The sequence below is a fragment of the Papio anubis genome, chromosome 3 (assembly GCF_008728515.1).
Source record: "Papio anubis isolate 15944 chromosome 3, Panubis1.0, whole genome shotgun sequence".
Taxonomy (NCBI): domain Eukaryota; kingdom Metazoa; phylum Chordata; class Mammalia; order Primates; family Cercopithecidae; genus Papio; species Papio anubis.
Window position 1 is genome coordinate 29623840 of NC_044978.1, and position 8877 is coordinate 29632716.

The 8877-nt window shown below is 36.3% G+C and overlaps 1 pseudogene; it reads left to right on the forward strand.

Moving 5' to 3' along the window:
- Positions 1 to 1481: 1481 nt before the first annotated feature.
- LOC110743214 lies at positions 1482 to 2676 on the forward strand (annotated as a pseudogene).
- The last annotated feature ends 6201 nt before the right edge of the window (positions 2677 to 8877 follow it).

The window sequence follows — 8877 nt, forward strand, 5'->3', positions numbered from 1 at the left end:
GTCAATATGTTACAGCTCTTTGTACAAGTAGATGGTTAATAACTATTAATTATTAGGAGTTTTTTTTTTCTGTAATCCAGAAAAATGGGTGATAACATAATTTAGGCTAATTACATTTTTGAATAATCCTGCTATTTTCACAGTTTTCATTCCGGTCAATTTTCCTGGGATTTTCCCTTGAATTTTCTTTGAGTGGATTTTTTTTTACTTTTTTAAAAGTAATTTAATACTACTATATCTTCTTCTGCCTTACTAAGCTTGTTCAATTGTAACAGCATAGCAGCAAAAATGTTGAAAAAGGCATTTGAGATTCTTGAATGAATAAAATTTATTCTTGAACAAATAAAAAATAAATAGTAATTTAACATTAAAAATAACACCAATAAAAAATTAATAAATCTTATTGTTTAAACAATCTTTATAAAAATACTTGCATCTAACATAGTATATGGCACAAAATAGGCGCTCAGTGAATAAATGTATATATTCATGCCTGACATATACAGAGGAAAGAGGAAGAACATCATAAAGATGAAGACATTAACGATCCTAAAAAGATAAGAAATAAATTAAATTAAATTAGCTTGACATTTAGCACACTGCTCAGCAAATGGGCTCAAAAAGTAGTCATATCCTCACATTTCTACATGTGTTTTGTATTTCCTAATGATAGAAATTCTTCATAGTTAAATCAAAAACTAAAAAAGGAAGAAAAAACTCAGTCACTTTTTATATTTATTATACCAAATATGATAATGTATTTTAAAGGAATAAAAAAGTACTGAATGTATATGAGACACTTTCATCATCATTATTTTGCATCAGAAGAGACCAGGCTCCTGGGCACTGAGTAAACATGGCAACCAGACTGACCAAGCAAAGCTGGTACAGAGTTTCTCTCAATCTCCCACAGGGCCATTGGTTCATGAAGGAGGAACAGTGTTGTTTTCAGGCCACATCACAATCTGATTACTGTCACTAAAATGAGTTTTTGGGGTGAGGGAATTTGTTGTCTAACAAAGAAACAATATTAGAAAATTGAGTAAGATCAGTAATTGATATAAACCACAAGAAATGGAAGATTATGGCAGTTATCTCAATAATCCAGGCAAACAAATATTTTTGATTAAAAGTTCAGAATCTAAATGACTAGGATAAATTCTACTTAATCAGCATAGAAAAATATTCAAATTTTAGATCTATATATAAAAATAAAACCGAAGCTTTTATTTCCAAATTTTTATTTCCAAATAAGGTCAGATCATACTGAGGTGATTTAGAATATTTATGAAATTCACAATAATAATTATTCAAATAAATTTTTCCTTATTCTTAAGAACTACTTGAACATGTTATGAGTAGTTATCAGTGTTGGCTAATAGCTGCTAGTTTTAAATATATCACGAATGCAATATTCATTCATTCTATAAGTATTCACAGAGCATCTCCTCTGTGCAAAATGCTGTGCTGGAGAGGAAGTAAACAGATGGATAAGACATATACTCTTGCCTTCCAATCAAATAGGAGAAGGAAGACAAGCACGTAATTAAGTTTCACAGGAGAAAGAAATAGATTAAATTTTCCAGATCAAAGAAGGGAGAATTTGTATTTTTCCTCATCATGACAGATGGAGAAGAGAGGGAGGCACCATGGGGAATTTAAAAATTCGATTTGTACAAGATTTTACTGGTAAGAATATGAACTTCCAAAAACCTGGAAAAGGACATTCTCAGCAAAGAACACAACACGAGCAAAGCAATGCTATGGTAGTAAACAAGACTGTGCTTACCAAAAATGGGTCATTTGTACTGGGAGAGAGAACTGCAGGGTGGTGGGAGGGTGGTAAGCTATGGAAGAAAAGTTCGGAGAGGTATACTGGGCCTATTGTGGAGTGCCTGGCATGGCAAACTTCTTATTTGAACATATTTAATGACAAGCTAGAAAACGTTGAACTTTTTTTATTTTAAAAAAATCAAGGTTCTCTTTCAAGTACTGTTGCTAATTATTGTGATTCAATGAACTAATAGTAAAATAATAACTACAATTTGAGAGCTACCATGTGCCAGCTACTGTGCTAAATATATTACATGATTTAACCCATTTAATCTTCACAAGGCTGAGACTATTATTTGGCCTCATTTTTCATGCAAAGCTGCCTACTATGGCTTCCAGTGGGGTCCCAGTGAGCGCTGCTGGCTCGGCTAATGAAACTCCCGAAATACTGGACAACGTGGGAGATTGGCTTCCGGGCGTCTACCGCTTTGCCACTGATAGGAATGGAACTTGATACTAAATTTGGGAATCTTTGTTGTGGGAGTTGGGCTGGCCAGGAACTTGAGTGACATTGACCTCATGGCACCTCAGCTAGGGGTGTAGCCGAATAGACAAATGGAATCCTGTGCTGAACCCGAATCTTCCAAAAAACAGCCTACAATCTGTGACCACCACAAGATGTGCCCTGATGGCAGCTGAAGTTTGTTTCAGATGGGCGCTTTTCTTCCCTCTCCCTGCCTAGTTTCCTTTTGTTCCTTGAGTCCACGCAGAATTCTATTCTCTAGTCAGCAGACAGGCTTAAGCTGAAGTATTGCCTCTGTTCTATAAAGTTCTGTACATAGTTCCCAAGCTTCTGCAGGGGGTGATCTTTGCTCTTGTCCTGAGAAATAACAGTGCTGTTTTGGCCGGGCGCGGTGGCTCAAGCCTGTAATCCCAGCACTTTGGGAGGCTGAGACGGGCGGATCACGAGGTCAGGAGATCGAGACCATCCTGGCTAACACGGTGAAACCCCGTCTCTACTTAAAATACAAAAAAAATTGGCCGGGCGAGGTAGCGGCGCCTGTAGTCCCAGCTACTCGGGAGGCTGAGGCAGGAGAATGGCGCGAACCCGGGAGGCGGAGCTTGCAGTGAGCGGAGATCGCGCCACTGTACTCCAGCCTGGGTGACAGAGCGAGACTCCGTCTAAAAAAAAAAAAAAAACAGTGCTGTTTTAACAAACATTTAAAATAAATATCGTACACACACACACACACACACACACACAAAAACAGTGCTGTTTTAACAAACATTTAAAATAAATATCGTACACACACACAAAAAAAAAAAAAAGAAAAGAAAATGTGGAGGCTACTTGAGCAGACAAAAAGCATGCATGAGGTCAGGGGGTGATTAAGTAGCTGAGCTGTAATTTGGCCTGGGGTCCATCAGATTCCCAGTTTCATGCTGTTATCCACCACACCACAGTATTTCTTGGCATTTGTACAAAGTAACACAAGACACTTAGAAAATTGCCATTTTTTTCTACTGTATTTAATGGGAAGAAGTGTCTGGGCTAGTTTCAACCATCAATTTTTCATGTAACAATTTATGTGACAACACTGATATATATCTTTGAAACCGCCTTGCAAATATGTCTTAAAAATAATTCCCCTAAACATATATTTTCTAGACATTTATAATGTATTTGAAAATTAAAATATTGATTTAACTCATGCACCTTGATGATCATCTTGCTTCATGGAATTACAATTTTAGAATGCATACATTATTCTTCCTCCAGAGGAGAAAACGCAATCAGGCAAAGACCTCTAGCCACACACAAATTCTGTTCAGTTCCTTTTTATAATTTAAATAATAAAAATAAAAATATATTCTGGAAGAGAGTCCTTAAAAAAACAATATTTTTTAAAGTATTTTCTAGTTGTCTCCTTTTGTTTCTCAAACATTTTTTATTACCAATCAATCAGAAAATCACAATGTATGATTCTGCTTTATCTATATTGATCAAATAAGTAGGTTTTTTTTTTTTTTTACTGGTTTATAATGTGTGATCAGTTTACAAATACAACCCCATTGAAGATTCCCACATAAAAGAACTAGAAATAAAATGCTTAGAGTGTTAATCAAGTAACCATATAATCTAGTTATTTTTATACCCCATATTAGGAAAACAGGAACTTTTCTCCAGAAGAAAAAAAAAAAAAGCAAAACACTTTCCATGTCTAATTATGGTAAGCAAGGCAGAGATAATCACAGTCAATGTGATAAGTGACAGGAGTTTGTATTTACTTGGCATGCCATCTGCTAATTCTCTTTCCCTAGAGATTTCTTGCTGATTTTTTCCTCATTTCCTTGTGAAACTCCCCAACTATATATCTACTCTATCCCTCCTCCAACCTCTACTTTTTGTGTTCTTATTGCTGCTTAAGGGAGGTTGCCTAAAGTTGCGCCAATCAATCTTATCTCTACTCAGCAGAAAAAGACAGCTCAACAAAGCTTGCTGCTGACTTGTTATATGTGATCCACAATTGGCTTGTTTTCTGATAAATTTCTTATTTGTCAGGGCCTTTGTCAGACATTTTGTATTTATAGCCTCTGGAGTGATCAATTCTAATACAGTGTTTTATGCTGAATTTTGAATCCAGATTACTCCTGGCCTTTACTTGCACACAGCATTGTCCAGTAAGGAAGCTCACCCCTGTGGCTTTTTTTTTTTTTTTTTTTTTTTAGGAGAAGAGGAAGAAGAGTGACAGTTTCATATGTACTAACATTACCAAAGGCCACCTCTTAAAATAATGCACCACTCCACACCTGTGTCACCGTTTCTATTTGTATTAGACAATAATCTAATCATGCAGAGTGTCTCCTTTGGGGAATCTGAAGAATATAAAATGAACTCTGTCACTGATTTTTAAAATGTGCATTAAGAACCTACAAGTGGCCAGGCGCGGTGGCTCACTGCTATAATCCCAGCACTTTGGGAGGCTGAGGCGGGTGGATAACGAGATCAAGAAATCGAGACCGTCCTGGCCAACATGGTGAAACCCGGTCTCTACTAAAAATACAAAAATTAGCTGGGCGTGGTAGTGCGCCTGTACTCCCAGCTACTTGGAAGGCTGAGGCAGGAGAATAGCTTGAACCTGTGAGACGGAGCTTGCAGTGAGCCAAGATTGCGCCACTGCACTTCAGCCTAACGATACAGCGAGACTGTCTATTTAAAAAAAAAAAAAAAAAAAAAAGAACCTACGAGTAATAATAAACTATTTAAGCTCATGATTCGAAAAAATACATAAAGTAAATGATATATTCTCATTCCTATGTAATCCACACAGTACCCATGTCAACTCTCATCAAGAACTCATCTATCTCATACTGTAAGAACAGTTTTTTAAAAGGTCAAATGTATCCTTATATGAGGTATAAAGTAGATTAATAAAGGCCCCTGCCAAACTAGGGTGCTGAGACATATTTCAAAGCAAAACAAAGCCTTTCTTCAGTCCTAAATTTACTTTTCCTTGTTGGATTAATCAGTTTATTTAGTCTTGACTTCATTTGGCCTTTGCCATTAAGGAAATGGGAAAATGTTTGACTAAATATAAGACTACATAGTTATTACCTGGCAGTAGTTTAAAGATGACACTGGAATGTATCATAGAATGCACTAATCTTTCTTGTACAAACAATACATCTCATAAAAATACATATTTTATGAATATATTATATATATTATATGTGGGTATATACACATAAATATACATAGATTATATATATAATAAGTTCAACCAAAGGAATAAAAGTTTATAAGAAAATGAAGATCAAAGATTCATGTCCACGTGATCAGTGCACTAAACGTTGGACATTAAGCCAGACTTTCCTAAAGACACTCTAAATATATCCTTAAATTTTAAAGATTGTTCTCTTAATTTCTTAAAATTTACTTTGACACACCATTTTTTTATTGACATTATTTTATAAACTAAAGCAATCTAATCATGTACCCTCTGCTGCTGTCTCTAGAAATGCATATACTTTGAATCTAACAAAAATTATTAAATGTAGCTCTTAAACATCATATATACTAAATAATTATTTGCACAATTGGTATTAAAAACCTGTGGAATGAATGCTGGCATTTTTGTCATTCATTTCATACAACATTTGCTTAACAAATTTTTACATTACTTTATGCCATGTATTTTATACGTGCTGAAGTGACTGAAGATAAATACTACTTTTTCCCTTAAGGAAATTCAACATAAAGGAAAAATTTTTAAATCGTGTGTATATAACTGGCATCCCTTTCTGTAGTAAAATTCTATTCACTGTGTTTTTTTGAGGACAATATTGAATTAGCAAATTCTTCTTAGCACCAAGAAACTAGAAAACTGGTAATCCTTTGAATACAATTAAAAGCATAAGAAAATTTAAAAAAAAAAAAAAAAACAGTTAAGTCAGGTATTTTGACCAGAAATGCTTCTTCTATGCTCACATTCCATAAAGATAAAAAGCTCTTAACTTTTCAAAATATTTTCTGATGAGCATAGAGGGAGCAATTTTAAAATAGCAGAAGATACTGGGCCCCACTTCAAACTGACTGGATCTTGGGAGCAAGGGATAGGTATTGGTATTTTTCAACAGTTTCTACGAGGTGATTAAACACAATGCTGTCACTCCTTGTATCCTCAAAAGAACTGAGCATCTAGGATAGCACAGCCATCTTCCAGAATATGAGTGAGAGGGTCCATGTCTGCATGAACCCTAGCACTTTGGAAGGCAGAGGTGGGAGGATCGCTTGAGCCCAGGGGTTCTGATGATCTCGAGTGCCTAGGTAAGCTATATGTGATGACCATGTCTCTAACCAATAAAAAAAAAAAAAAAAAATTGCTACTAGGGTGTGGAATAAGTAGCAATCGCCGTGTAGCCTGAAATCCTAGCTACTAGGGATGGCATAGACTCAGCAACAGTCTCCTGAAGAAGCAGGATTTTCTGAGGCTGCTTAAATACTTGAGCACCTCAGAAATACTCAGCAGTCTCTCTTTCATAAACTCAAAAACTCACACTGAGGGAGAAAACATTCCGGAAATAGAATCCAAATTGAACAGGTCAGGAGGCCAAGGGTACAGTTACTGGATGTAAAATGTGCTGAGAAGGCAGATACCAGATCTGTGGACATTTCTACACAAAGAGGCCACAGTTTTAATACTTCATGGTAACCATAGAAGAGAAAGTCCTTGAGCAAAAAACAGAGAAAGCTACCCTAACCTACCCACCCCCTGCACAGGAACCTACTTCTGAGAATAGAGAAAAACCCATCTGATTAGCCATGAAAAGAAGAAAAGGCTAGCTATCCAACCTCATGAAATTATATCCTAAGAACTAAAGGAAAAAGTCCTGATTCATGTATTAACAGATAATGAAAGACCAGCAACAAAATATAGCTGCAAAGTAGAAGAAACTGTAACCTAATATTAAATATGAGATAAAATAAGTAGAGTAAATCATTTATTCTTTTGATTAAAGAATAAATCAAAAATGAAAAAGATAAGGAAAAAACTTGCCTAAACAATAGACCATCATGAAAAGGGAATTGACGGAGCTCAGGAAATATTTAGGAGGAGAAAAAGAATAATGTCATTACTTAAATACTATTTAAGGTTTAAAAAGCCTAAATGGAATTCAATGATGTGAAAAACTGTTCCCCTTCTATTAAAAATAATCTGGAAGATGGTCAGTAAATAGCCTGAGTCAGCTTTGGTGCCACAGATAGAACTTCTCAGTTTCTAGCTAATTTATAACAAAAGGTATATTATAACCCAATTGGAATCCATAAAATACCTATATTGTGTAGCACTGGACACACCTCAAGCCAACAGTAATGAAATCAATAAAAATATTTTAATAGATCCCTGTATTAAGCTCTTCTCACATAGCTGAGCTAGATGTTTTACTTTTCCTCTCAATAACCCCATGTACAGAAAAAGAATCTCCATAAATATAATAAAGCTTGTATGTGTTGATCCTGTTTTTGGTTTTTATATCCCTCCAAAATACATGGATAGATTTTTGCAACATTTAATAGGGTATTTTAAGAATCATCCAGCTTAACATGGGAAATGTTAAGCATACATACATTTTATCTTGGACAGTCCTTCAAAGCCTGTGACAATAAGGGGAAAAGCCAGCCCTTGGTATCTGCGGACAGAGAGATGCACTACTTGTATTAAGAGAGTGACACAAAGAAAACAAATGTGAGCTTCAGATATGAACCCAAAATCAAAAGTCACAAGGGACAGATCCTATCAAGTGAAGGCTGTAACTTGCAATTGAGTTGCTTCTCTGAGAGAGTATCCATCTAGTGTGTCCCAGGCTGAGTAGCCACAGCGATTTATCTATCTAAAGATGGTTAATGAATTGCTGATGGAAAGCCAGATAGGCCAGCCAGCAAATAAATGAAACTGGAGGAAGAAGTGGCAACATGAACATAGCAGTTCATGGCTGAGGTGTTCTAACAGCTGCTTCTCAAAATGTCTAATGACAACTGTGGCATCATCCACGTGCTTGTTAGAAATGCAGTTTCAGGCCCTGTCCCATCTCTGCTAAAGCCAACTGCATTTTTGTTGTTTGTTGGTTTTGAGATGGAGTATCGCTCTTTCGCCCAGGTTGGAGGCTCGGCTCACTGCAAGTTCCACCTCCCGGGTTCACGACATTCTCCTGCCTCAGCCTTCTGAGTAGCTGGGCCTACAGACACCCGCCACCACGCCCAGCTTTTTTTGTATTTTTAGTAGAGACGGGGTTTTACCGTGTTAACCAGGATGGTCTCGATCTCCTGATCTCCTGATCTGCCTGCCTCCGCCTCCCAAAGTTCTGGGATTATAGGCGTGAGCCACCGCGCCCGGCCAGCCAACTGCATTTTAACAAGATCCTCAGGTAATTCAGATACATGAAAGTTTGAGAAGCACTGTTCTAAAGAATGTAGTGATTATTTGCCTTTTTTGTACAAGAGTGGAGAATTTTGTAATAGTCAAAAATATTGCATGTTTATAACTTATTCATCCAGTAATTGTCCTTTTAACTGCTTACTCCACGCCATGATCCATGTGAGAT